We start from the raw sequence: 26,398 nt of genomic DNA, 5'->3' as shown, positions 1-26,398 counted from the left end.
TAAATGGGCTGTGGCCCAGTTCTTGGAAATCCCCAACCCTTCCCCCAAATAGTTGGAATAATCCTCCCATTCTTTAGCCTATGAAATTACCCACCCTTATAAAAAGTGACAACGCTGTGCCCTGATGCCTCTCTCGCCTTCTGAGATGGCCCTCACTCTGTCTACAGAGTGTGTATCTCGAGTCTTCCTTTCTTTCCTGCAAGAGGCGTCCACAAAAGAGTGAAAAACATGCAGACATCACACGATCCAGAAAGTTCACTCTAAAGACAGCCTAAGAAGTAAAACCCTTTCTTGCTACAGGCAGTAAAGAATGATGTGAAAATGTATCTCCAGTTTCCCGATAGCAAGCCGGGTGCCTCCGGTTATGGAACTGCTAATCTTTGACACCTGACAGGTGCTCCCGGCATGGAATTTTTTTCTTTTTCTTTTCTTTTTTTTTTTTTTTTTAGCACTAACAAAGCAACAGAAGTTGACCAGACAAAGGCCTCTTATGGACGAGGACACCTTATGACAAAGTCGCGTAAGAGCTGGCAAAGTTGAACAGAGAGATTGCGGAGAGCCCAGTGGCAAGCCCAAGTCATTACCTGAGCATCTGACTAACTGACTGATTGGATCCACAGCTCATGTGAGTCCATTAGATGCACATTGTATGTGCTCCTCCCTGCTGGCAAGAGACTTGACAGAGTATTCTCCCTGGGCATAAAGTCACGCCCTCAGGACATGGATGACAGAGACAAAGAAAACAGCAATCCTCCCTGGAAAGAAAGGGGTCATTAGAAAACTCATAACATTCTTACCAAAATCCAGGAGCGCCAAGGAACTAATTCCACAGATATTTTCTCCTGCTAATCTAAATTTACATAAAGAAAAGGACTCTCGCCTCTCATTTCCATCAGATCCTGCAGGCAGAGATCCAGGAGACTGATGTGATAAGAATTCTTAATTTCTGCCAGCTTTTGCCTGAAGCCCCAAGTTCTCTCAGCTACAGCAGTTGATTACACAGATTAAACTGTGTAGGGGTCCTCTTTCTATCCCCTTCTGATGTCTATGTCAGAAGCTTTCTCTATCTCCTTTATACTTTAATAAAACTTTATTACACAAAAGCTCTGAGCGATCCAGCCTCGTCTCTGGCCCCGGATTGAATTCTTCTCCTCCGGAGGCCAAGAACCCCGACGTCTTTGTGATTCAGCAACAACCTTTCATCTTGGGGGCTTGTCCGGGATCCTTCAGGACAAGGATGGTGTGCTTTGCTCATGATGTCTACTCTGCGAGCTCAAAGAAGCCTCCAAAAGGAATTCGAGTGGTCCCTCACGCTCGAATTTCTTTACATTCTTTAGGGTTATATAACAAATGTATCCTGCCTGAGGACAGTCTTTGGATTAAACCTTCTGGCTAATTCTGTTATCTTAAAACATAAAAAAAATAAAAAATAAACTGTGTAAACCGGGGAAGCATTTTTTTCTTTTACCCTTCTAGGGTCTTTGACTAGTCTAATAATTTAACTGATGTAGGACAGATTACCCTGGTGGGTCAGATGGTAAAGAATCTGCCTGCCAATACAGGAGACCTGGGTTCAATCCCTGGGTCAGGAAGATTCCTTGGAGAAGGAAATGGCAACCCACTCCAAGATTCTTGCATGGAGAATTCCATGGACAGAGGAACCTGGCAGGGTACAGTCCATGGGGTCGCAGACAGTTGGACAGGACTGAGTGACTAACACACATACAAGACAGATTAACGGGCTTCCCAGGTGGTGCTAGTGGTAAAGTGCCAATATAGGAGACAGAAAAGAAGTGGATTCGGTCTCTGGGTTGGGAAGATCCCCTAGAGGAGGACATGGCAACCCACTCTAGTATTCTTGCCTGGAGAATCCCATGGACAGAGGAGCCAGGTGGGCTACAGTCCATAGGGTTGCAAAGAGTCACACACGATTGAATCGACTTAGCACGCAAGCACGCAAGACAGATTAACAGGAGAAAAGCAAACAAAAAAAGCTTAAGAACATGTATACCCCCCGTGTGGGGCTTCCCTGGCCGCTCACCGGTAAAGAATCGGCCTGTCAATGCAGGAGATGTGGATTCAGTCCCTGGGTTGGGAAGATCCCCTGGAGAAAGAAATGGTGACGTACTCCAGGATTTTTGTCTGGGAAATCCCATGAACAGGGGAACCAGGCAGGCTACAGTCCCTCGGGTCGCAGAGTCGGACATGACTTAGTGACTAAACAACAGCAGCACCTCTTGTATACGTGGAAGATCCACAGGAAAAATAAGTAACTCCCCAAAATGGCAGAAATCCTCACCTTAAACATCATCTTCAGCTGAAGACAAAAGGTGTCAGAAAAAAAATTTTAAAAGAGAATTCCCAGGTGATCCAGTGGTTAAGACTCTGTGCTTCCACTGCAAGGGACATGGGTTTGATCTCTGGTCTGGGAACTAAGATCCCTCTTGCCCTGGGTAGCAGCTAAAAAAAAAAAAAAAAATAGAAGTGTTGGTGGTGGAGAATCAGTTTGGAAGGTCACAAGGAAAAGCACAGTGAACAAAGGTTAGATTTTTCTGCAGATTGAATTCTACATCTTCTGCACTGATAAGAATTTCTAGAGGTAAGGTCATCCTCCTCTTCCCAGAACACAGAGGGCGATACCCTTATAAATGGAGATTTCCCTTATATACATGAATGTCTCTTATCAAAGGGTAACTTCTACTCAGTTTTCAGAGCTTCTCCTGTGTCTGCAGTTTCTTAAAACAATCAGTCAAAGAAACAAATTTTGGGGTCGCAACTTTTGCTCCCCCATAGTAGTAAGAATGGGGAAGAACGGAAGACAGCGTGGCGACTGAGTTAGGAGTGAACAAGCGGTCCTCATATTTCAGTGGGGTGATTTCCAAGTCCCAGAGTTGTGGCACCCTCAGATGGTAAAGAATCTGCCTGCCAGTACAGGAGACCTGGGTTCAATCCCTGCGTCAGGAAGATTCCCTGGAGAAGGAAATGGCAACCCACTCCAGTATTCTTGCCTGGAGAGTTCAATGGACAGAGGAACCTGGCGGGCTACAGTCCATGGGGTCACAAAATCAGACATGACTGACTGACTAACACACACACACACACACTCCTCATTAGCATCTCTCTTTTTTTTTTTTTTTTTATTAGTTGGAGGCTAATTAGTTCACAACATTTCAGTGGGTTTTGCCATACATTGACATGAATCAGCCATAGAGTTACACGTATTCCCCATCCCCTCCCACCTCCCTCTTCACCCGACTCCTCTGGGTCTTCCCAGCCCACCAGGCCCGAGCACTCGTCTCATGCATCCCACCTGGGCTGGTGATCTGTTTCACCATAGATAATATACATGCTGTTCTTTCGAAACATCCCACCCTCACCTTCCCCCACAGAGTTCAAAAGTCTGTTCTGTACTTCTGTGTCTCTTTTTCTGTTTTGCATATAGGGTTATCGTTACCATCTTTCTGAATTCCATATATATGTGTTAGTATGCTGTAATGTTCTTTATCTTTCTGGCTTACTTCACTCTGTATAATGGGCTCCAGTTTCATCCATCTCATTCCTCATTAGCATCTCATCCCAACCCTGTAAGGTGGACAGGATCCACACTGTTATAGCTACTTAAACATGGAGGGACTGTAGTTTAAGAAAGGTGAAAGAGCCAAATATGCATGGTTGCAACAAGTGGCACGGACATCACATGCCTTCTCCTAATGGACTGTGGGAGGAACTGCTGCAGAAACTGCTGGGTGCAGCCTCAGGCAGTAAGAGGCTACGAAGGTGACTGAACAGCAGGTGGGAGGGCGGGGCAATGGGGGAGCCACAACGGGTCCTTTGCATGCCATCCCTGCAGTGGTCAGCCTCCTCTCTAGCAACGTCATGTCATACTGGTCTCAATTCCAGATGGCGCGAATGAGACTTCTCTGGCATTGAAGACTGGACATAGACATTCACACCTAAAGCCTTGGCCACAAGGTAAGAGAGGATGAGGCAAACGCTTGGGAAGAGTACACTGACTTTTATGCCTGTTAAAGGTTTGCTGGGACTTCCTGGTGGTCCAGTGGTTAAGAATCCACCTGCCAGTGCAGGGGATGCAGGTTCAATCCCTGGTTGGGAAGATCCCACCTGCCACGGAGCAACTAGACCCAAGCACCCTCGAGTCCACATACAGCAATCAAAGATCCCGAGTGCTGCAAATCAGCCAAACAAACAGATCAATTTAAAAATATATTTTAAAAAAAAGTTTACTGAAACAGTAACCAATATTGTTAATTTTCGAAAGGGGGATTAACACAAAACATAGAGAAGATGAATGAAAAATGTTAAAAAGGTCCTGGAGCTCAGGGGAAGGAGTGCTAAATGAAAGGAAGACCCAGGGGTCATCTCATGGGGAAGCTTCACAGGCTGAGAAAGGGGCATATGAGAAGGTGCTGAAGCCCTGAAAGGCAGCCAACACATTTGGGGTGAGCAAGGATGGATCAACCAGGAGGGGTGGGGCTCCCAGCAGATCCCAGGGAACCACTACCCAGAGTAGACCTTGAAAATCATGTGATGAAGACACAAATGAATGAATGAATATAAGAAGAATGAGGAATGGCTCCAGGAGGGTTCTGGTAAGAACTGCTCTGGGTAGGGTTCAAACTGGGGAAAGCCTGGCATGCTGCTGGAAGGATGGCAAGACTGTATCATGGAGGAAGCAGGGAAACTCCTAAAGCAGGAGTGTGCTAGGACCAGATCTATGATGTAAAAAGAGACTTCGGGGGACAAGTTGGAGCTGGGGTGGAATATATGGGAGACATCCTACAAGAAGTAAGATCCATTCAGAGGCACTGCAGTGTCCCAGCAGAGAGAAGGGGAGGGAGTCTGCATTTAGGGAGAACTCTATTTTATTTTAGTCTTTTTGCCCCATCACGCAGCTTGTGGGATCTTAGTTCCCTGACCAGGGACTGAACCCAGGGCCATGACAACGAAAGTGAAGGGAACAGGGCAGACACAACCTTTAAAAGAATGACATAGCCATTGTTTAGTCACTCAGTCGTGTCTGACTCTTTTGCAACCAGACTCCTCTGTCCATGGGATTTTCCAGGCAAGAACACCAGAGTGAGTTATCATGTCCTTCTGTGGGGGATTTTCCTGACCCAGAGACTGAACTCATGTCTCCTGCATTGGCAAGTGGATTCTTTATCCTGAACCACTTGGGAAACCCAAGGTAACAGAGCCATATGACATGACAGAAACTTGTTAGAACCAACCAGGTTCAACATAGCAGATGAGTTGACTTCCAGTAGACCTGAGCCTCATTAAACTCTCATTGTAATACATTAGCATATGCTGAATGACACGCCCACCAGTGTCATGGTGTTCTGTGGCCAATCATAAGAGGTCAGAAAGGGGGAGGTGGCCCAATTCCTGGAAGTCTCCATTCCATCCTCAAAACAGTTGGAAATAGCCATTCCCTTCTGGAGGGGATCTTCCCAACCCAGGGATAGAACCCAGGTCTCCTGCATTGCAGGCAGATTCTTAACCATCTGAGCCAACAGGAAAGTCCAAGAATACTGGAGTGGGTAGCCTATCCCTTCTCCAGTGGATCTTCCCAACCAAGGAATTGAACTGGGGTCTCCTGCATTGCAAGCAGATTCTTTACCAGCTGAGCTACCAGGGAAGCTTCCGGTCACTAGCTTATGAAATTACCACCCCCACCCCCATAAAAATTGACAACCCATACACCTTCTGAGATGACCCTCTCTCTGTCTGTGGCGTGTGTTTCTCTCTATACTCTCTGAGTAAATCCATGTCTTACTTATCACTTTCTCACTGAATTCTTTCTGTGATGAGACATCAAGACTACAAGCTTCACTAAGTCCTGAAACAAAGTGTATGATCGTAATTAAAAGACTGTGGGTTGAAGTCCCAACCAGATGTGCACAGCTTCAAAGGTGCTGAGCCCTAACCATGGGGCCACTATGGAACTCCCCTAAGGGAGAATTTTAGAAGGCTGAAGTCTGCAGCATCACTGCCTTGCCCACACCTACCTCCTGCTGCGCTATTACTCATTACTCTCACTACTTGGATGGACTGGTAAGACTGTCCCCTTAGAGAAAATCCCCAGTTTTCCAACTGACTACAGGGTCCTTCAGGAATCAGGGTGATTTCGGAGAGGGATGAGCTTGCCATGGCATCCTCCTGCCCCACAGAACCCTACCCTGGCATGCAGCAGTACCAAGGACCACAGTTACTGGGGATCTTGTCAGGAATTCTTTGTGATCCTTGCAGTTTATCAGAAACAAACAGACCAGCATGGTGGCCTGGAGCTGAGGTCGTCTCAGCCAGTCAAGTAGGTGAAAGGGTGGGCAGGGTGGGGCGGTTACCCAGGAAGACAGAGCCTGGAAGGATGGAGCCCATAACACCAGTCCCCACAGAACTGGTGAGTGGGGTTTTCTGTCTTGTCCTCACTAGGAGTCTCTGAAGTCTGTGGTAGACTGGCGGGATCCAGGTAGCAAAGAGACTGGTTAATCAGAAGAAGGGTGAAAGTCAAAGACAGCCACAGGGATCAGGCCTTGGGGCAGTGACAGGGAATGTGATGTGACCACAGGCAGAGGACCAGCTGGCCCAAGCCAAAAGCTCTTTCTGGTCATTTTTGTCTCTTCCCTCCTTTGGTTGATAAATACGGCCAAGTCACTTCGATCTTTAAAAAGTCTTCACAGTCATCTTTTTCTCAAGCCACCACTGCTCCTTCACAGGCCATTAATTGTTGAATTTGGGGAACCACAGACCCTTTCTGGGTCTACTTTATGTCTCCTATTCATTTCTCAGATTGCTATAATCTTCTCCAACTCTGAGAGTGGTGGTAACCATCCCTCCTATCTGTCCAGCATGTTCGGTTCAGTTGCTCAGTTGTGTCTGACTCTTTGTGACCCCATGGATGGCAGCATGCCAGGCTTCCCTGTCCAGCACCAACTCCTGAAGCTTACTCAAACTCATGTCCATTGAGTCGGTGATGTCATCCAACCATCTCATCCTCTGTCCTCCCCTTCTCCTCCCGCCTTCAATCTTGCCCAGCATCAGGGTCTTTTCAAACAAGTCAGTTCTTCACATCAGGTGGCCAAAATATTGGGCTTCAACTTCAGCATTAGTCTTTCCAATGAATATTCAGGACTGATTTTGTTTAGGATGGACTGGTTGGATCTCCTTGCAGTCCAAGGGACTCTCAAGAGTCTTCTCCAGCACCACAGTTCAAAAGCATCAATGACCTCTATCAGGTTAGGGCATTCAAAGGGCTCTCAAGTGCACAAAAGCCCTTTGGTCCAGTGCCTTCCTCCTCCTTCTCCTAACTCCTGAGGTAGCTACTGTGACTCCATCTTTGCAGAAGAGGACTCCAATGCTCAGGAAGATGACAGACCCTTAACCAGCAGATACTAGACAGAGCCTGCCCCCACCAAGGCTTCTGGAATCTGATCTGAAAAGTCACCAGCAAGTGCGGTCACTCCTTCTTGGCCCTCTGGAGGCATCTGGCAGGTTGACATCTCCTCCCTCTTGCCAGGCCATGTCATTTGGCTCTTGGTCAAGACGTAATCCTGATTCTACTATTGAACCACCTCTTCTTTGATCTCGTCCATTTATTTCTCTCGCTCTTCCTCCCCACTAAATGTTCTTGACCCTTGACTCACTCAGTCTTTTCACCTTCAGGCACCACATCTGGGGTGACTCCGCCTCTCAAATCTACATACATGTAACCCCCAAGGCATACAAAACTAACCATCCCATTACCCCAGGTAACCTCCCAGAGTCCAGAGACAGGCCTGCCCAGGTGTGTTCCCTGGGCATACTCAGGTCTAACCTTCACTGTTTCTGGTATAAAGCTGAGTTTGTCCTCTTCCGTTCCAAAAGCCCTTCCTTTTAACACATCCATTTCTATTAATGGTACCACTCCTCTTCCTGTCATTCCATCAGAATTCTAGAGTGACTTTCACTTCTCTTGCTTCCCACTCTTGCAAAAAAGCTGTGTTTGGGATTTCCCTGGTGGCCTCGTAGTTAAGACTCCCTGGTGCCAATGCAAGGGGTTCGGGTTGGATCCCTAATCAGGGAACTAAGATCCCACATACCTTAAGGCACAGCCAAAAGATTAAAAAAAAAGTTGTGTTCGACAGATTCTACCTCCATCAGTGTTTCGCATCAGCCCCTTTTGTTCTGATGACACTGCTGCTTACTCTCATTGAAGGTCCTCCGAAACCCCCAGCCACTGATGCTCTGCTGCAGTGCCCTTTGGCTCAGCCTGGCTCTTGCTGGGACTTCGGCCCCACACTTTCCATGGTTTCACAATGCCCTGCCCAGTGAATCAGCCAGGGATGAGGCAAGGGAGGAAAGGATAAATGGCAGTAATGTTTCCTGAAGATGTTGGTCTTGCCCAGACCTCCAGCTCAAAAGGCTAAAAAAATACAGGATGTCATCAGTGATGAGGGGAAATGACCTTATCTTTGTGCCAAATCATAGTAGAAACATCCTCTATCATTCTGATCATGAGGCCAACTAATGACTAAGGGGGTGGGTGTCTTACTGCAAAAAAGATGCTCCTTGTTGCCCTGCAGACTGAAAGAGGAGGAACAAAAAATAATAAAGGTTGGGCTAAGGGGAAACATGAAATCCTAGAATAAGAACCAAAATAGGAGGAGCCTCCTGGAGACCTAAAGAGGAGATCGAACACAATAAATATATATGTATATAAACCAGGGTGACTCTACCTGGTGGGGAACCAGGGTAAGAACGAAGGGGTGATGCTCAGTCTAGAATACCTGGGAATCTAGTATCCTTACTGCTCATTCTAACATCAGATGCATTTTTACAGAGCATTGGAGTTAGGGAAGGACAGTGACATGAGCCATGGATCAGACCCCAGAGAATACCCGTATTACAAAGCCCAGATTCTTTTTTTTTTTTTAGGTAATGTAATTTTATTACAAATTTCAGGATCTAAAAAGTAACCTGTTACACTGACTAAGGTAACTCTGAGATGAGCTGTGTCAGGCACCGTCTTGTTAGTGACGACTTCAGGGGAGAAGAGACGCAGTCCCCCCGCACCCCAACCCCCGGCATGCAGGGTGCAGGCAGTGCCCGGGGCTATGCCCTGTCCCCAGCACACGCCGACCACAGCCACCGTGGCCATCGCTCTGCCATCTGGGCCATGACGAGCTCAGTGAGAGCCTCCTGCTGGACTCTGAAGGCCAAGTGGGAACCTCGAGGGTGGCCTCTTCAATGGTGTTTAGGAGACTGTGCGCAGAAGAAGAGTATGTCCCTTGGGCTGAAGCCCAGTATGGGAGCTCTTGCTACAAGCAGGAGACACAGAGGGGCCGTGTGACCAGTGAGAAGTCTGCGGCCAGAACCCAGGCTAACCCAGGCTACAGACAGTGACTGTTGGACAGACACCCCCGCCAGGCGGCCACCAGCAGAAGGGCTGGAAACCACCTCCGGAGGTCAGCCAAGCTACCCTCCTGCTTCTGTACAAGAGACAGCTTGCCCACAGTCACAGGCAGGGCCTGGGCCTCTTGTCTTATATTTACTTTTTAAAAGACTACAGGCAGCATCTTTATGAGGGGAGCCGAGGGAAGCCGAGGGAAGCATTGGGCAAGCCCTCTCGACGGCTGGCAGGGACCCAGGCGGGGAGGGCAGGGCAGTACCTGAGAGGCGGTGGAGACTGCAGAGCACTTGGGCTGCGGGGCGGACGATGGGAAGAACAGAGGAGCCCGGAGGAGGGGTTGGAAAGCGCACGCTCGTTGCCAGAGGGGAGGCTCCAGGCCAGAGCATGTCAGCAGCCGAGGGGCCCACTGCCAAGCCCTCTGCCTGGCCCCCCAGGTGCCCACGAGAACCCTCTGCCTCTGAGGCTGTGGCTCTCATGGGATGTGTACAAAGCCCAGATTCTAGCGCAAGCTCTGGTCACACAACAGCGCAAGCTGTTGGCTGTGTGACCCCCCTTGACCAGGTCACTTTATCCCTCTGAGCCTGTCTCTTCATCTGTTAAATGTAAGTAATCCCTACCTCACAGGATCATGAAGATATAATCAGACAAATACAATAAAAACTAAAAACACTTGACCGTCTATGAAGTAATATACATGATATAAGGGACTTATGATTCTTGTTCTTTCTACTGTTTCATCTCAGTGGTGCTGGAGCTTGCGTGCTCTTGCCATTGTTTCTTTGACTGTCAGGACCCTTAAGGAACATTTCTTGAACATTTCCTATGCACAAAGCTCTGCTAAATTCTTTAAACCCATGATTCATTTTACTCTTCATAGCAGTCCTACAAGGACCATTAAGGACACTAAGGCTCAGAGAGGTTAAGTAGCTTGCCAAAGGTCCCACAAGCAGGGATGGAATATGTCTGATTCTGTAGCCCATGCCCTTCCCATCAACTTGCACTCTTTGGTGAGTGTCTAAATGCTAAAGGGTAAAACCTAAAACCTTTTAGTCATTCATTCATGCAACAGCTGTTGATCGACTGCCCACTCACACCAGGCTCAGCAGAAACAAGGCGGCCAAAGTCAGTGGACAGAGCAGTCCTCAGGGGAGGAAGAGCTGCTCTGGGAACCTTGGGCTTGCGGCCAAGTTTGCTAACTTCAAATGCATTTGCTCATTTCTTTCTTTTCCAGGAAAGAACCATTTTTTTCCCCAATATTTATTTGGATGTGCTAGATCTTAGTTATGGTACATGAGATCTTTAGTTTTGGCAAGCAAACTCTTCTTTGCAGCAGGTAGGATCCAATTCCCTGACCAAGGATCCCACCTGGGTCCCCTGCATCAGGAGAGTAGAGTCTTAGCCATGGACCCTCAGTGAAGTTCCTACATTTGGTCATTTCAGAATGTCATAGTTTTTAGAGCTAGGACAACCTCATTAGATCACCAAGACGGCTAGGTCCCAGTGGGGATGAAGGGCTTGACCAAGGCTGTGTGGCAAATAAGTGGCAAAAGAAAGACTGGAAGCTCAGGTTTTCTGACTCAAAAGATCAAAGCTCTTTCATTGGTGATCTAGTTATGGACAGCAAACAAGACAGATATACATGGCAAGACTTCATCCAACACGACAAAATATATATATGTGTGTTTGAACAGGAGGCTGATGGGGTCTCAGAGCTCCAAAGGGTCTCAGAGCCTGGATCCTGAAGGTTTCTCCTGCCTGGCCCTTGGTCACATCTCTGTCCTTTCTTCTCACCTTGTAGACACCCAGGGTTCATAGGCTCCAATCTACTGGGACTTACAAGCCCTGGCAGGCTAGCCTCCAGACACCATCCCCACCTGTAGTCTTTGGTTTGCCAGACAGCTGACTCCCATGCTTGTGCCCGAACATGGGGTGACCTATGGGAGGGAACATCCTAAGAACTGAACATGCCCTTACTGTCCCCATTTTACAGTTGGGGGAATCAGAACTCAATGAAGTTAAGTAATTCACATAACTGGGATTTGACCTTTAGGTCTAATTATAAAGTACAAGCTCTTTCCAAACTAGCAATTGATTAACCCTTTGGATGCTCTGTTACAAGAGAGAAAAAGGAAAAGATAGATACCTTAAGCTATCACTTATATGTAGAATCTAAAATATGGCACAAATAAACTTATCTACAAACCAGAAACAGACTCATAGACACAGAGAACAGACTTGCAGTTACCGAGGGGGGGCAGGGTGTGGGGGAGGGTTGGGTTGGCAGTTTGGGATTAGCAGACACAAACTATTGTATATCGAATGGATAAACAACAAGGTCCTACTGTGTATCACAGGGAACCCTGCTCAACGCCATGTGGCAGCCTGGATGGGAGGGGAGTTTGGGGGAGAAAGGATCCGTGTGTATGTATGGCTGAATCACTTTGCTGTGCATCTGAAACTATCACAATATTGTCAATCAGCCATATTACAATATAAGATGAAAAGCTTTTTTTTTTTTTTTTTTTAAATATTTATTTATTTGGCTGTGCCGGGTCTTAGCTGTGGTATGTGGGATCTTAGTTCCCCAACCAGGGATTGAACCTGGGCCCCCTGCCTTGGGAGCACAGGGGTCTCAGCCACTGGACCACCAGGGACGTCCCGATGAAAAGCTTTTATTTAGAAATTCTAGAATATCAAAATAGGAGGAGCTTCCTGGAGATGTGAAGAGGAGACCGAACATAATGTATATAAAGACAAGGCTGGACTACCCTGGTGGTCCAGTGGATAAGAATCCACCTGCCAAGGCAGAGGACATGGGTTCGATCCAGGTTGGGGAAATGTCACTGCCGCGGGGCAACTAAGGCTGTGCGCTGCAAGTACTGGCATGTGCCCTAGAGCCTGTGCTATGAGACAAGGGCAGCCACTGCAGTGAGAAGCCCGAGCACCGCAACTGGGGAGTAGCCCCTGCTCGCTGGAACTATAGAAAGACCACTCGCAGCAACAAAGAAGACCCAGAGCAGCTAAAAAGAAAATAGATATATTTTTTAAAAAACCAAACAAGGAAAAACAAACAAACAAGGGTGTGACTATCTGGTGGGGAACCAGTGTAAGAACGAATGGGTGATGCTTAGTCTAGGATACTTGGGAATCCAGTATTCTTATTTCTCATTCTAATATCAGATGTGGTTATCATGCATTTTTACAGAGCATCCAGGTCAGGGAAGGACCTGATGTGGACCATGGGCCAGGCCCCAGAGAATACGGGTATTACAAGACCCAGAGTCTAGTCCAAGCTCTGATCCCCACTGTCTGTGTGACCCTCCTTGACCAGATAGGTCACTTTATTCCTCTGAGCCTGTCTCTTCTGAAGAATGGAGGTAAACCCTCCCTCACAGGATCATGAAGATACGATCAGACAAATACAACAAAACTAACACTTGACCGTCTATGATGTAATATACACAGTATAAGGGATTTACAATTACTGCTGTTTCTATGTTTCATCTCAGGAGTTCTGGGGCTTGTGTGCTCTTGCCACTGTTTGTTTCTTTGACTGTCAGGACTGATAAGGAACATTTCCTGAGCATTTCCTATGCACCAAACACTATGTTAAATTCTTTAAATCCGTTATCTATATGAAGCCTCATAACAACTCCTACAAGGACTAATAAGGACACTAAGGCTCAGAGAGGTTAAGTAGCTTGCCAACAGCTTACAAGTAGATTTGGAATATGTCTGATTCTGTAGCCCAAGAGCTTTCCACCAAATTGTACTCCTCGGTAAGAGTAGAGTCTAAATGCTAAATGGTAAAAACTAAAACCATTCATTCATTTATGCAACAGCTGTTGATCGAGGGCCCACTCATACCAGGCTCAACAGGAACAAGGTGGCCAAAGTCAGTGGATGGAGCGGTCCTCCTAGGAAGAAGAGCTGCTCTGGGGACCTTGGGTTCACTGCCAAGTTTACTAAGTTCAAGTGCATTTGCTCATTTCAGAATGTCATAGTTTTTAGAGTTGGGACAACCTCATTAAATCACCAAGATGGCTAAGGCCCAGCAAGGCTTAAGGCCTTGAACCAAGGCTGTGTGGCAATCTAGTGGAAAAAGAAAGACTGGAAGCTCAAGTTCTGACTCAAAGGTCACAGCTCTTTCATTGGTGATCTAGTTATGGACAGCAAACAAGACAGATTCACATGGTAAGACCTCATCCGACATGACAAAACATATATGTGTGTTTGAACAGGAGGCTGATGGGGTCTCAGAGCTCCAAAGGGTCTCAGAGCCTGGATCCTGAAAGTTCCTCCTGCCTGGCTTATATCCCTGTCCTCTTTTCTCACCTTGTAGACACCCAGGGTTCATAGGCTTCAATCTGCTGGAACTTACATGCTTTGGCAGGCTAGTCTCCAGCGAACACCCCTATTCATAGTCTTTGGTTTGCCAGGCAGCTGACTCCCATGCTTGTGCCCAAACATGGGGTGACCTATGGGAGGGAACATCATGAGAACTGAACACACCCTTACTGTCCCCATTTTACAGTTGCAGAAATTGGAGCTCTGTGAAGTTGAGTAATTCACGTAACTGGGATTTGAACCTTAGGTCTAATTGCAAAGTATAAGTTCTTCAAAACTCGCAATTGATTAACCTTTTGGATGCTTGGCTTTCCCATTTGTAAAAATAAAGATTTGACAAACCTAGACAGTGTATTAAGAAGCAGAGACATCACTTTGCAGACAAAGGTCCATATAGTCAAAGCTATGGTTTTTCCAATAGTCATGTTTGGATGTGAAAGTTGGATGCTTTCGAACTGTGGTCTTAGAGAAGGTTCTCGAGAGTCCCTTGGACAGCAAGGAGATCAAACCAGACAATCCTAAAAGGAAATCAACCTGAATACTCATTGGAAGAACTGATGCTGAAACCAGAACACCAATACTTTGGCCACCTGATATAAAGATCCAATTCATTGGAAAAGACCCTGATGCTTGGAAAGATTGAAAACCAAAGGATAAGGGGGTGTCAGAGGATGACATGGTTAGACAGCATCACCGACTTCAATGGACATGAATCTGAGCAAACTCTGGGAGATAGTGAAGGACAAGGGAGACTGGTGTGAGCAGTCCATGGGGTCACAAAAAGTCAGACACAACTTGGTGACTAAACAGCAAAAAAATAACAAAGATACCTACACATAGTGCTCACTTCCGAGGGCTGCACTTAATGAATAGAAAAGCACTTTTAAATTGTTATAGATGCTAATGAAATGATGCTGAAGCATATCTACATATGTGAAGTGAAATGAAAGTCGCTCACTCATGTCCGACTCTTTGAGAGCCCATGGACTTAGTCCATGGAATTCTCCAGGCCAAAATACTGGAGTGGGTAGCTTTTCCCTCCTCCAGGGGATCTTCCCAACCCATGGATCGAACCCAGGTCTCCCACATTGCAGGCAGATTCTTTACCAGCTGAGTCACAAGGTATAGATAGGATGCTTATACCTATCCATAAGGTTAGAGGCAATTCAGCATCCATTAATAATATAATTGGGAGCTTGCTGAACCAGGACTACAGTTTAGATTTTTGGCTCCTAATCCAAGGGCTCCTTGCCAAAGAGGCCAACAGAACTGGGCAGAGATGTTGCCACTGTTCTCTAGGGCTCTCTTCCCACGATTGCTGTTAGGTTTGATAGATGGCCTCACAGTTCAAATTCTGAGTGACCAACTCTGAGAGGCTTAGAAGGTGCCAAAGAAGCACTGGAGGAAAGAGAGCTGCAGGCACTGCAGGAACGGAGCTGAAACACAGGAGGTATGTGTGGTCCTGGGCTCTAGGATGAGATTCCCCCTGGGGTATCAGGCCAGGGTGTAGGCCAAGATGCAACAGGGTGGCAGCAATGCTGTAACTTGGGCTGGAAGGGAGCCTTTTCTCACGTTATGAGAGAGAAACAGGCCCAGCGATTGGCTTGTCCAAGATCAACCGGCAATTAGGAAATCTAAGAGGTTCCTGTACCTGACAGCAGTCTAAGCATCTGGATCTACCCTGAATGAAATTTAAAATCTTGGATGAAATATATAAAGTATCACTAAAATGCAGCCACCACCAATTGCCTCAGCTGTGCAGAGGCTTGTCCGACCTCAGGTGCCCTGTCCTGTGTTGATGGACCACATCCCTCACTCTGGGTCCTGTCCCCGGGGGAGTCGACACCCAGCCCTGGCAGCACCACGTGCTGTCCTTGGCCACCTCTGTCTGAAGGCCACGAGAAGCAGGGGACGAGCAGACAAGTGGGGTTCTATAAGGGAGATACGACACCAGTGGGGGCAGAACAGGCCCAAGTTCATTGGCCTCACTGCGCCTCCTGGCTCTCTCCTTTCTTATAAAGGAACAGACCGTCTCTAAGTTCTCTCCTAACCTCTGATTCTTCTTTAGAGACATATGATGCTTCCTGGGGAAGGCACCGCTTGCGCTGCCTTGAGGGTCCCGAACCGAAGAGGCAATTGGGCAATGTGAGTTGGGGTCAGCCCGGTACCCATGCTGGCTGCCGAGAGGAGTCACCCACCAGTTCGAGTCACCTGCGAGTCCTGTCTGAACTGGCAATGTTAAGGGAGAACATGCTAGTAGGAGAGACTCATCCCAAGGCAAAGGAGGCAGCCAGCCTGCCTCTCCGCACCTCCCACCCTAGCTCCTGATGCTGGGTGTGGCTCAGGGGAGGCATCCTCCCTAGAGGCCACTTTTATGAGCCCCCACATGCAAACCTGCACCTTCTTACGCCCTCAAAGTGATCCCATGTCCACCCAGCTCCACCTCTAATTATCTCTGAAGTGTATTTCCTCCCCAGCCCCCAAGGTACTACTTATGTCCAGGCATTTTCATCTTCCTGCCAGGGTTCTGAAGTCAGCGTGGAAGACCCCCTGTGGTCTGGTGCCTACCTCACTTTTGTGGCTCGTTCCTCTCTTCCCGTCATCCTGCCCTGCAGCCCGGGAAGCGCTCCGTGCTCCCCCAGCAGGGCCATGTGTGACCTTCGGTCCTCCTGGTCCCTGCTCCTCTCCTGGACAGACTGCCCACCCCCCACCTTGTGGGTGGGTTACTCTCTCAGTCGTGTCAGCCTCTGGCCCCAGCGCTGGGCTGGGCAGCCTGGGCCCCCTTCAGAAGTGAGTGTGGTGGAGAGGAAAACACTGCCCTCTGCTAGGACACATTCCTGCATTTCAGTTGCCTGCTATGTGCCCCTGGGCAAGTCACTTCTTTCTTTCATTCAGCATTTCTAGGTGTGGTGGGACTTTGGAGCGTGACACCTTAGCTAAGGCGAACCTTTCCTGGAATTGCCCTCCCCGTGGGGCGGCCAGGAGAGACAGGTGTGCAGGCCTTGAGGGTGCAGGGGGAGTGCAGCCCTTTTGTGCTCTGAGGATGGAGCAGGGAGGACAGAGGCGGGGCGGCTCAGGCACACTTGTCAGTGGTGGGGCGGCCCCTGAGCCCACAGCCCCTCCACCCTGGGCCGGGTGTGTGTGCCTCTGGGGTGTGGGGCCCCAGCTGGTCCCCAGGGCACCACAACTTGAAGATCGCAGGTGGTGAGAGCTCTTCTTGTCTGTCCCTCATCCTCCCCACTCCGTGTCCATCTTCCCTCCTGAACTGGCCCCGCTGGGATGCAGGGAGGACACTTTACACCGACAGCGGAACCAGGCTACCGGTGCAGGAACTCGGACCCCAGGTCAGATCCCAACTCTGGCTCTTAGCATATTCTGTGACAGGTACCCTTCCAGACAGTGGAAATAGGAAAACAAATGTCAACTCCATTTACGGTCTGGATCCCCCATTGGTACGATGAGAGGAGAGGTTAAATGATCTTTAAGATCCCAACTGGAGAAGGAAATGGCACCCCACTCCAGTATTCTTGTCTGGAGAATCCCATGGACAGAGGAGCCTGGCGGGCTACAGTCCGTGGGGTCACAAAGAGTCGAACACAACTGAAGTGACAGAACGCAAGATCACAACTGCTCCACCAAATCTCTGATCAGAAGAGCCCCCAGTGAAGGTTCGTGCAGCCATTCACTGCACATCCCATGGGCTATGGAGCCATTCCCCTGGGACAGAGCTCGGTGGACGGAGAAGCACCCGGGAGTCAAGCTTTATGTTGCTAAGGTTGTATCTGCCCAGGGCTGAAAGAAAGACCTTTGAGCTCTGTCCACTGTTAGCTCAGCCAGTCAACCACGTATTAATTTTTCTTTAACGCTGAGGTCAAAGAACTTCCACGCTGTGTGTGGGAGGTGGGAAGCACACAGCTTCTGCACTGTGCCTCTCCAACTATCGATGGTGAAGGACTAGCGTTTCGAAACTAATTTCCAATCCATCACAGATCTATGCTTTCATAAAATACAATAAAAATGAATCATTAAAGTAATGAAAGCCAAAACACCCAGTATCCAGGAAGAGAATGCTTTAGAATTAGAGATAGTAGGCACAAAACTCTCCCATCAATTAGCTATAAACATCTCTAAATAGTTGCTGTTCTTGTTTAGTCGCTAAGTTGGGTCCGCCTCTTTTGCAATGCCATGGACTGTAGCCCACCAGGTACCTCCACCCATGGGACTTCCCAAGCAAGCAGGGTGCCATTTCCTTCTCTAGGGGATTGTCCCCACCCAGAGATCTGACCCGAATCTCCTGCGTTTTCTACACTGGCAGGTGGGTTCTTTACTGCAGAGCCATCAGGGAAGCCCAAGCATTTCTAAATGCCAGGGTATGGACAGGCAGCAAACCAAATCGTGGCTGGTGAGGCTCCAGAGAGACCCGGGACGCATGACCAGTTCCCCAGTTCTCCTGGGTGGAGGCTCTTAGGGGAGGCTCCCTGCTGGTCTGGTGCAGGGCAAGGAAAGGAGGCCTTGCAATCATCACTCCATGACCTTGCTTCTAGGAGAACCTATCTGGTCTCAGATTTCTCACCTGTAAGATGGAACGTTGTCAGAACCGTAAGGTCTGACTGTGCAGACCAGCCGAGCCCCACTGGGATTTGGCTGCGGCTGTTGCTGTATTGCTGCTTTTACTGATGAGTCAGTGAAAGGGCTCATCAAAGAGTGTGTCTGGGGAGGCTTGAGGGCAGACACATAGTTGGTGGTGTCTTGCTCAACCTGGGTTCACTTGGTTGAAGAAATTTTTTTGGCTGCACCAAGTGGCATGTGGGATTGAACGGATGCCCCCTGCATTGCGAGCACAAAGTCTTAATCACTGGACTACCAGGGGATTCCCTGAAGGATGCTTTCATGGGATCTCTCTGGGATTTAAGGTGGCCATGCAGCCACCGGCCAGGGGACACGGAGGGATGGAAAGGGGAGAGGCACGCACCTCCTTTCCGTGAGACATCATCACCCTTTGGGGCCATCAGGTCCAGCTACTTTGGGAGCGTGGGAAGGTGACCTTGGGAAGCACAAGGTCTTCTACAACACTGGGTGGCCACCAGACAAGTTATTTCAAGAAGCCAAAGTGGGCAGGTCAGAGAGTCTCAGGAGCTACTCTCTCTGGTCCTGTAATAAGTGAGGAGTTTGATCTCAGTGGGGCAGGATCACTGCCAAGGAGACAAAAATTGCCTTCTTGGGGGCCGAAAAAATCTTACTCTTTCTATATATAAACACAGACAGACAAGCACAGGGAACTCTGCTCAATACTCTCTGGCAGTCTTGATGAGAGGGGAGTTTGTGGGAGAATGGCTACATGTATATATTTGGTTGGGTCCCTTTCCTGTTGCCCAAAACCATCACAACATTGTTAATCAGCTATTCTCTAACAAAAAAGTTAAAAGACAAGCAAAAATAAACATAGATATACAAACAATAAGTGGACAGTCATCTATGGTATTAAACTTTCTAGATGGGATATGATTTGGGGTAACTGTCTAAAACGGATCCTTAGGGGCATGAGAATAAAAAAAGGGTTTGCGTACACTAGCCTAGAGGGTTCGAAGTCCTGCTGTGATGGAGACAGATGCAGTGAGCCGTGGACTCTGCTCAGACCTACTCACACCCAGGTCCCATTACTCGTAACAAGAAACCCCAAACTCCTGAGCAGCCTGAAAACAGGGCCATCCCAGGAAGCTTCCCAGGCTGTTCCCATGTCTGCCACCCTTGAGCAAAGCCTTTGCAAAGGCCTCATGCAAAGCTTTGATTCATCCACCAGCCACTCTAGGGCTCACAGAGGCCTCGCGCTTTCTTTCATTGTAAGAAGCTGCCAGCTCACCCCCAGGGCGCTGCAGGAGAAGATTTAGGAGGTCTGGCTCAGGCTGGTTGTTTCTCACAAGTGAAGTCCCTGATCTAATGCCAGCTTCCAGCAGGACGTTCCAGACGCATTAGCTGAATGGGGAACTCTTCCCTGCCCCCACGCCCTCCCCAGAATCCTACCCCATGGAGAGCCTGTCTGTAGCTGCAGCATCTCCAGACTCCCTCTCGCTCCCCAGCAGAGCCTCCTGACTCCTCCCTGCTCCACTCAGCTTGAACCACCTTAAAATACACCCGGGTCCTGTCACCCACCTGCTTGAGACCTTTCTCATTGCACTTAGAGTTGTCCAAACGCCCCACTTCAAGCCTGCTTGCTGGTTTTGAAAAATCAGGTTCTTTCCCCAAGTGTTCCTCCTCTCTCCCCGCCCACGTCTGGCCCAAGTCATAGCTTAGCAGGATTCTTGCCAACCTGCCCCCCCCTCCCACCCGAGCACCATCACCACCTCCACCCCCACCCCTTAGCCTCTACAGCCCTGTTTCCTTCATAGCAGCTGCCACACTTTGTTGACTGGGTTATTGCTTTTCTTCCCACTAGACTGGAAGCTTCCTGAGAGCAGGGATCAGGTCCTTTTGCCCGCCTGCTGTGTGTGTCCCCCCTCTCAGACTACCTGGCACATCATAGGCTTCAGTGATTATTGAGCGAGTGAACACATGGACAGGCGAACACCAGGCTGTAAGAAGCAGGCTGGTATGAACACACACTGGAAGATTGTCTCCCTCTGGGCCGCCTGCCCACACTCAAGCCCAGGACTGCTATTGGATCTATTCACATGAGCTGGTGACTGAAGAAGAGGCTGAAGTCAGAGAGGGTGTTGTGATATTCTCTGGGGGATAGGACCTGAATTGAAACAGGAGGGAGGAGAGCAGGACACACCCTTTGAAAGAATGACATAGCCTTTTGAAAGAGGACATGACATAAACGGACTAGAATCAAATGGATCCAAGATGCAGACAAGTCAACTTCCACCAGACCTTGAGCCTCATGCACACTCATTGTAACACATTAGCAAGGGAAACGGCACACTCAGAGGCACCATGACAGTTCCAAGGCTGACTATCAAAGACCAAAAATTGAGAGGTGGCCCAGTTCCTGGAAATCTCCACCCCTTCCCTAAAATAGTTGGAATAATTCTCCCACTCATTAGCTTATGAACTTACCCAGTCCACCAAAACTAACACCACCATATTTCAGAGCTCTGGCACCTTCTGAGATGGCCCACGCTCTGTCTGTGGAATGTGTTTCTCTCTAAATATATCCACTTCTTACCCACCACTTTGTCTCTCTCTGAATTCTTTCTGCAATGAGACATCAAGTACCAGAGCTTCATTAAGTCCTGAAACCAGGTGTGTGATTTCAGTGGGAAGACCGTGGGTTTTGGCTGGATTTACGTCCTGGCTGCCTGGGTTCAAGTCTCAGGGTTTTGGCTGAGTTCAAGTCCCAGTTTGAGGTACACGGTTTTGGAATGACCCTGGGAGAGATCACTCTGCTGATCAATCACAAAGCCTGTTGATAATTAACCTAAGAGATAAATTACAAATTCTTACCTCCTCCCCAGGAGACCTGGTCAATAAGCTGGTAGGAAAGTGATTCCTCTTCTGTCTGTTCCAGTGAAAGTGTCCCCAGACCTGGACAGGAAAGGAAGAGGAGGCTGGGTCACCATGCCTCTTGCAGCACCGGCAATGTTATGTTAGCAACACCCACACCCCGCCGTGTCCTCTTTTAAGACATTGTCGTGACTTTTGCCCCATCTCCATAGACAACATCCCCCCAACCTGACGGCACGCATGCATGCTCAGTCGTGTCTAACACTTTGCGACCCCATGGACTATAGCCTGCTAGACTCCTATGTCCATGGAATTTTCCAGACAGGAATACTGGAGCAGGTTGTCATTTCCTATTCCAGCGGAGCTTCCTGACCCAGGGATCAAACCCGAGTCTCTTGCATCTCCCGCATTGGCAGGCAGCTTCTTCACCACAGCACCACCTGGGAAGTCCCACAACCTGATTCCGCTACACTAATTCATTGTGCCCTTAGCAATACCAGTGGGTTTCTATTTTCAAGGAATTTCCATGTCTTTGATCCCCTGATTCAGCCAACCTAACACTGTGATGAGCCAAACTGATCACCTACGCAGCACTCTGGGGAAGGAACTAGAATATATACAGCCAATAGTTAGGATACAATAGAAATATGCTGGGTGCCTTCCATGTATTATTTCACAAGTGAGTCACTACCTGTGAGGCAGGTTTTCTAATTTACGCTTTATAGAGGAGGAAATGTAGACTCGGAGACAATAAATAATGTACTCCGACCACAAAGGTACTAACTGAAAACCCATTCAGAGGTCTTCATCAGACTGTGTTGTTCAAGCCCAAGGATATGTGATAAGGATCTGTATAAATTTAGACTTCCTCTGTGTAATCCATGATCAGGTGAGATTTTACTAGAGAGGATTCAGTGTTAAAGTTAAATAGCATCTGTTTATCAGCCAGCAAATCTGCCTTGGGAGGTCTTGGGTGAGGGAGATTAGAGGAATTTCAGAGGTCTGGAATGAAACTCAGGAGGCCTGAGTTCCGGTTCAGTCTTATTTTACACAAACGGTGTGCCTTTAAACCAGCGCTGCGCCTGTCTGGGCCTCTGTTTCCCCCAAAATAAAACAAAGAGGTAAACACTATATACTACTTATAACATAGCTTCTGTTAATAGTACAAATGTTCTAGGAGTGAATCATTCATCATGTCTAAGACTTTAACCTTTAACCTTCCTGGATACGCCAACTTCTTTCCCAAATTCTTTTCTGCCCGGTATTATCATCAGTATTATCATACTTCCGGGCTCCCAGTAAGTATTGTGATCCCCATTGCCCTCTCTTTCCCCTCCTCAATATTCTTTCTTTAATGTTATTCAGATTTCATTGACTCCCATTTATCCCTGCCACCACCATCCTGCTTCTGGTTACAGTTGCTTTCTGACTGGTTTCTTCCTCAGCCTCGGTTTGTCTGGTCCAGCTACTAGACTGATCTTAAGAGGCCACAGAACTGATCTCTCTGCTGTAATCTTCAGCGACTCCCCTAAAGCCACAGCCTGCCAAGCTCCAGGGACTGATCCCAATCAAGCCTTTTTGCTTCTTAACTAATCCTGTGGACATATAACTTCTTTTTTTTTCATTTTATTTACGTATAACTTCTTAAGGCCACTCTCCTATAAAACATGGAGAGTGGATAAGGTCCTGCTCAAAGTCCTTTTCAAGTCAAAAGTGCCTTGATTCTACCAGAGTCAGAATGACTTTTCTATTGCCTCTACTGTTTTCTGTCCAGGCCGCCAACTCCCTATTCTGTCCAAATGTCTCAGGAGTCACTGGGTGTCTGCCTCGTTGAGAGAGTGGGAGGGTCTAGGGTCATGATCAGTGACAGCAGGTGTGGTATTTCACTCCCAACCCTGCTCCTCACCTGAAAAAAAATGAAAAGTCATTCTCCCTCCCTACAGATTCATGGAGAAGATGAAATGAAGGAATGGCTCTAAAAACAACCCTTCCTTCCTTCTTTTTTACTTCCTCCTTTCCCTCCTTCCTTCACAAAATAGCAATAAAATGCCAGACACTTGCCTTGGCATTGGCTATATGGTGATAAAACAGACCGATTTTGTTCCCACTCTCAGGAAGGATCTTACAGTGGAGACCAGCACTGTTCAGTAGCATTTTCCTGGTTGATAGAAATACAGGAGCTGCTAATCACATGTGGCTACTGGACACTTGACATGTAGCTAATGTGGCTAAGGATCTGAATCTTTCATTTTATTTAATGCTAACTAATCTAAATTTAAGTAACTGATGTAGCTGGGGGCTACTGTATTGGGCAGTGTAGGTCTAGACATTTAAGGGAAAAGACATCAAAAGTAAATTGATTTTTAAAGAACTTGAACATAATAGATAAGCAAAAAGGACCTACTATATAGCATGGGGAACTACGCTCAATATCTTATCAGTCAGTCAGTTCAGTCGTGTCTGACTTTTCGACCCCATGGACTGCAGCACGCCATGTTTCCCTATCCATCACCAACTCTTGGAGCTTGCTCAAACTCATGTCCATTGAGTTGGTGATGCCATCCAACCATCTCATCCTCTGTCATCCCCTCCTCCTGCCTTCAACCTTTCCCAGTATCAGGGTTTTTTCCAGTGAGTCAGTTCTTTGCATCAGGGGGTCAAAGTATTGGAGCTTCAGCTTTAGCGTCTGTCCTTCCAATGAATATTTAGGACTGATTTCCTTTAGGATTGACTGGTTTAACTAGTTTCGGATTGATCTCCTTACAGTTCAAGGGACTCTCAAGAGTCTTCTCCAACACCACAGTTCAAAAGCATTAATTCTTCGGTGTTCAGCTTTCTTTACGGTCCAACTCTCATATCCATACATAATTACTGGAAAAATCATAGTTTTGACTGGATGGATTGTTGTTGGCAAAATAATGTCTCTGTTTTTTAATACACTGTCTAGGTTGGCTATAGCTTTTCTTCCAAGGAGCAAGCATCTTTTAATTTCATGGCTGCAGTCACCATCTGTAATGATTTTGGAGCCCAAGAAAATAAAGACTGTTAGTCTTTCCATTGTTTCCTCATCTATTTGCCATGAAGTGATGGGACCGGATGCCATGATCTTAGTTTTTTGAATTTTTTTTTTTTTAAGATTCTGAAAACCCTGTCACCTGCTTTATTTCTAGATAAGGGTAAAGGGAAACAAGGAAATACTCACTTAAATTAGGGGCAGCTAAACTGAAAGCAATAGTAGCAACAATTTTAGACCTCTAAGGTTACTCTGATCCATAAAGGAATGCTAAAATTTCCTTGTTTGGAGATTTAAGAGTTTAATTTTCCCCTAAAACAAGATCATCCACTTTGGCTGGGATAAAAGAAAACAAAAAACTCAGTAGCACCAAATGGGGTTTAACACAAAATATAGGGCCAGGTTTCTCCTTTCAAACGCAAAGTTTTATATTAAAATACGTCTATAAATCATAGTTGTTTTTCCTCCTGATTCAGTCCTTCCCCTTCTTTTACTGGGAGCCCCAGAACCCTAAAGAACATGTGCATTACTGACTAGATACACAAACCAGCTGCCCCTTCCAAACTGGAATCTGATTACAGATGGACTGGCCTAGCTCAGGGCTGCCCTCGGTGACAGGAAGCAGTATCTACGCTCGGGGAAAGTGGATACTGAGGATGCCGCCAGTCAAAAAGTCGAACGCTGTGTGCTGGGTGCAGGATGACTTGCACACCCTGTTCACTTCGCAGTTTCTGACCACCACGGACAGGATAATCTTGGAACACCAGTCTCACTTGATGATGCTGCACTATCCGTGCTCACATTGATAGTAAACAGGGTAAATATCATTCCCATGACAATTGGAATAAAGATGAAATTGAGGGTGGTGACCTGCAGTAGGCAGCAGTCCTGGTCTGGGTTGTTATGAACATCTTCGTACTGAATGGGAGGCTGCAATCGTCCCATACACTTGCTCTTTAATCTTGGGGACTGTTTTTCGAACTTGCAGTTGAATTCCCACATTGGTTCCTGTCTGTTCCCAACAATCTTTCTGCATCAGAAAAGTAAGCATGTGTAAGTCTTGAATGTGCTAGAAGTACTTTCTGGAATGGCTGGATTCTCGGAGATTCGAGCAGCAGAGGACTCATACATATGCTACAGAGATCGGATCACACATGCCTGAAGACAGAGCAGCTTCTTCACCGACTCTGGTCACAGCTGCAAAGGCAGAGAGGGAGGTACAACCTCGTCCAAAAGGCAGCAGTGCAAGTGACAGTCCAGGCATTCTCACAAATCAGGGGAAAATTCACAATGTCCTCAGGACAGATATAGGAGGCCAGCAATAGCCAAATATCCATGGGATACTCTTCTCCTCCAGTCCATCCAGGTCTTCTCTGTGCCTCTTGCTTTTCTTTTCTCTGGAGATAGTTCTCTCATGGATGCTTTCCTCCTGGGCATCAGTCTCCCCACTGCTGTCGATGATGTCGCAGGGCTCACCAGCCCCAGAAAGAGCTTCCACTGCAGGAACCTGGGAAGCTTCCTACTGAACAGCATTGGCGACAGCTTTCTTGACCCTTCCAGACCTCACCACGGCGGGATCCAAGTTGGCATAATCCACCACGGTCACTCTGCCTGAGCAGGCATCTTGGGCCCGGAAGTTGAGTCGCTTCTCTCTCTTGGGCATGGCGACCGTGTTGGGGTGAGACTGGGTTAAAGGGCCAGGACCCCAGGCCATGTTTCAGGCCAGAGAGCGGGATCTGTCAGCCTAGGGCCAACTCTGGCCAGCTCCGCTGCCATCCCACTCCCGAATACTGAGCTTTAAGCCAGTTTTTTCACTCTTCTCTTTCATCTTCGTCAAGAGGCTCTTTAGTTCTTCTTCACTATCTGCCATAAGGGTGGTGTCATCTGCCTATCTGAGGTTATTGATATTTCTCCTGGAAATCTTGATTCCAGCTTGTGCTTCATCCAGCCTGGCAGTTTGCATGATGTACTCTGCATAGAAGTTAAATAAACAGGGTGATGATATACAGCCTTGATGTACTTTTGTTCCATGTCTGGTTCTAACTGTAGCTTCTTGCCCCGCGTTCTGGTTTCACAGGAGGCAGGTGTGGTGCTCTCGTATTTCCATATCTTGAAGAACATTCCACACTTTGCTGTGATCCATACAAAGGCTTTAGTGTAGTCAGTGAAACAGAAGTAGATGTTTT

At 47.6% G+C, this 26,398-nt stretch overlaps 1 pseudogene; it reads right to left on the bottom strand.

Annotated features, from left to right (window-relative positions):
• Nucleotides 1-24,929: 24,929 nt before the first annotated feature.
• On the bottom strand, nt 24,930-25,926 carry LOC136169006 (transmembrane protein 183 pseudogene; annotated as a pseudogene).
• Between the last annotated feature and the right edge of the window lie 472 nt (nt 25,927-26,398).

Source organism: Muntiacus reevesi, chromosome 5 (assembly GCF_963930625.1).
Source record: "Muntiacus reevesi chromosome 5, mMunRee1.1, whole genome shotgun sequence".
Taxonomy (NCBI): domain Eukaryota; kingdom Metazoa; phylum Chordata; class Mammalia; order Artiodactyla; family Cervidae; genus Muntiacus; species Muntiacus reevesi.
Note: the sequence above shows the minus strand (reverse complement) of the source record. Positions and strands in the feature narration are given on the sequence as shown.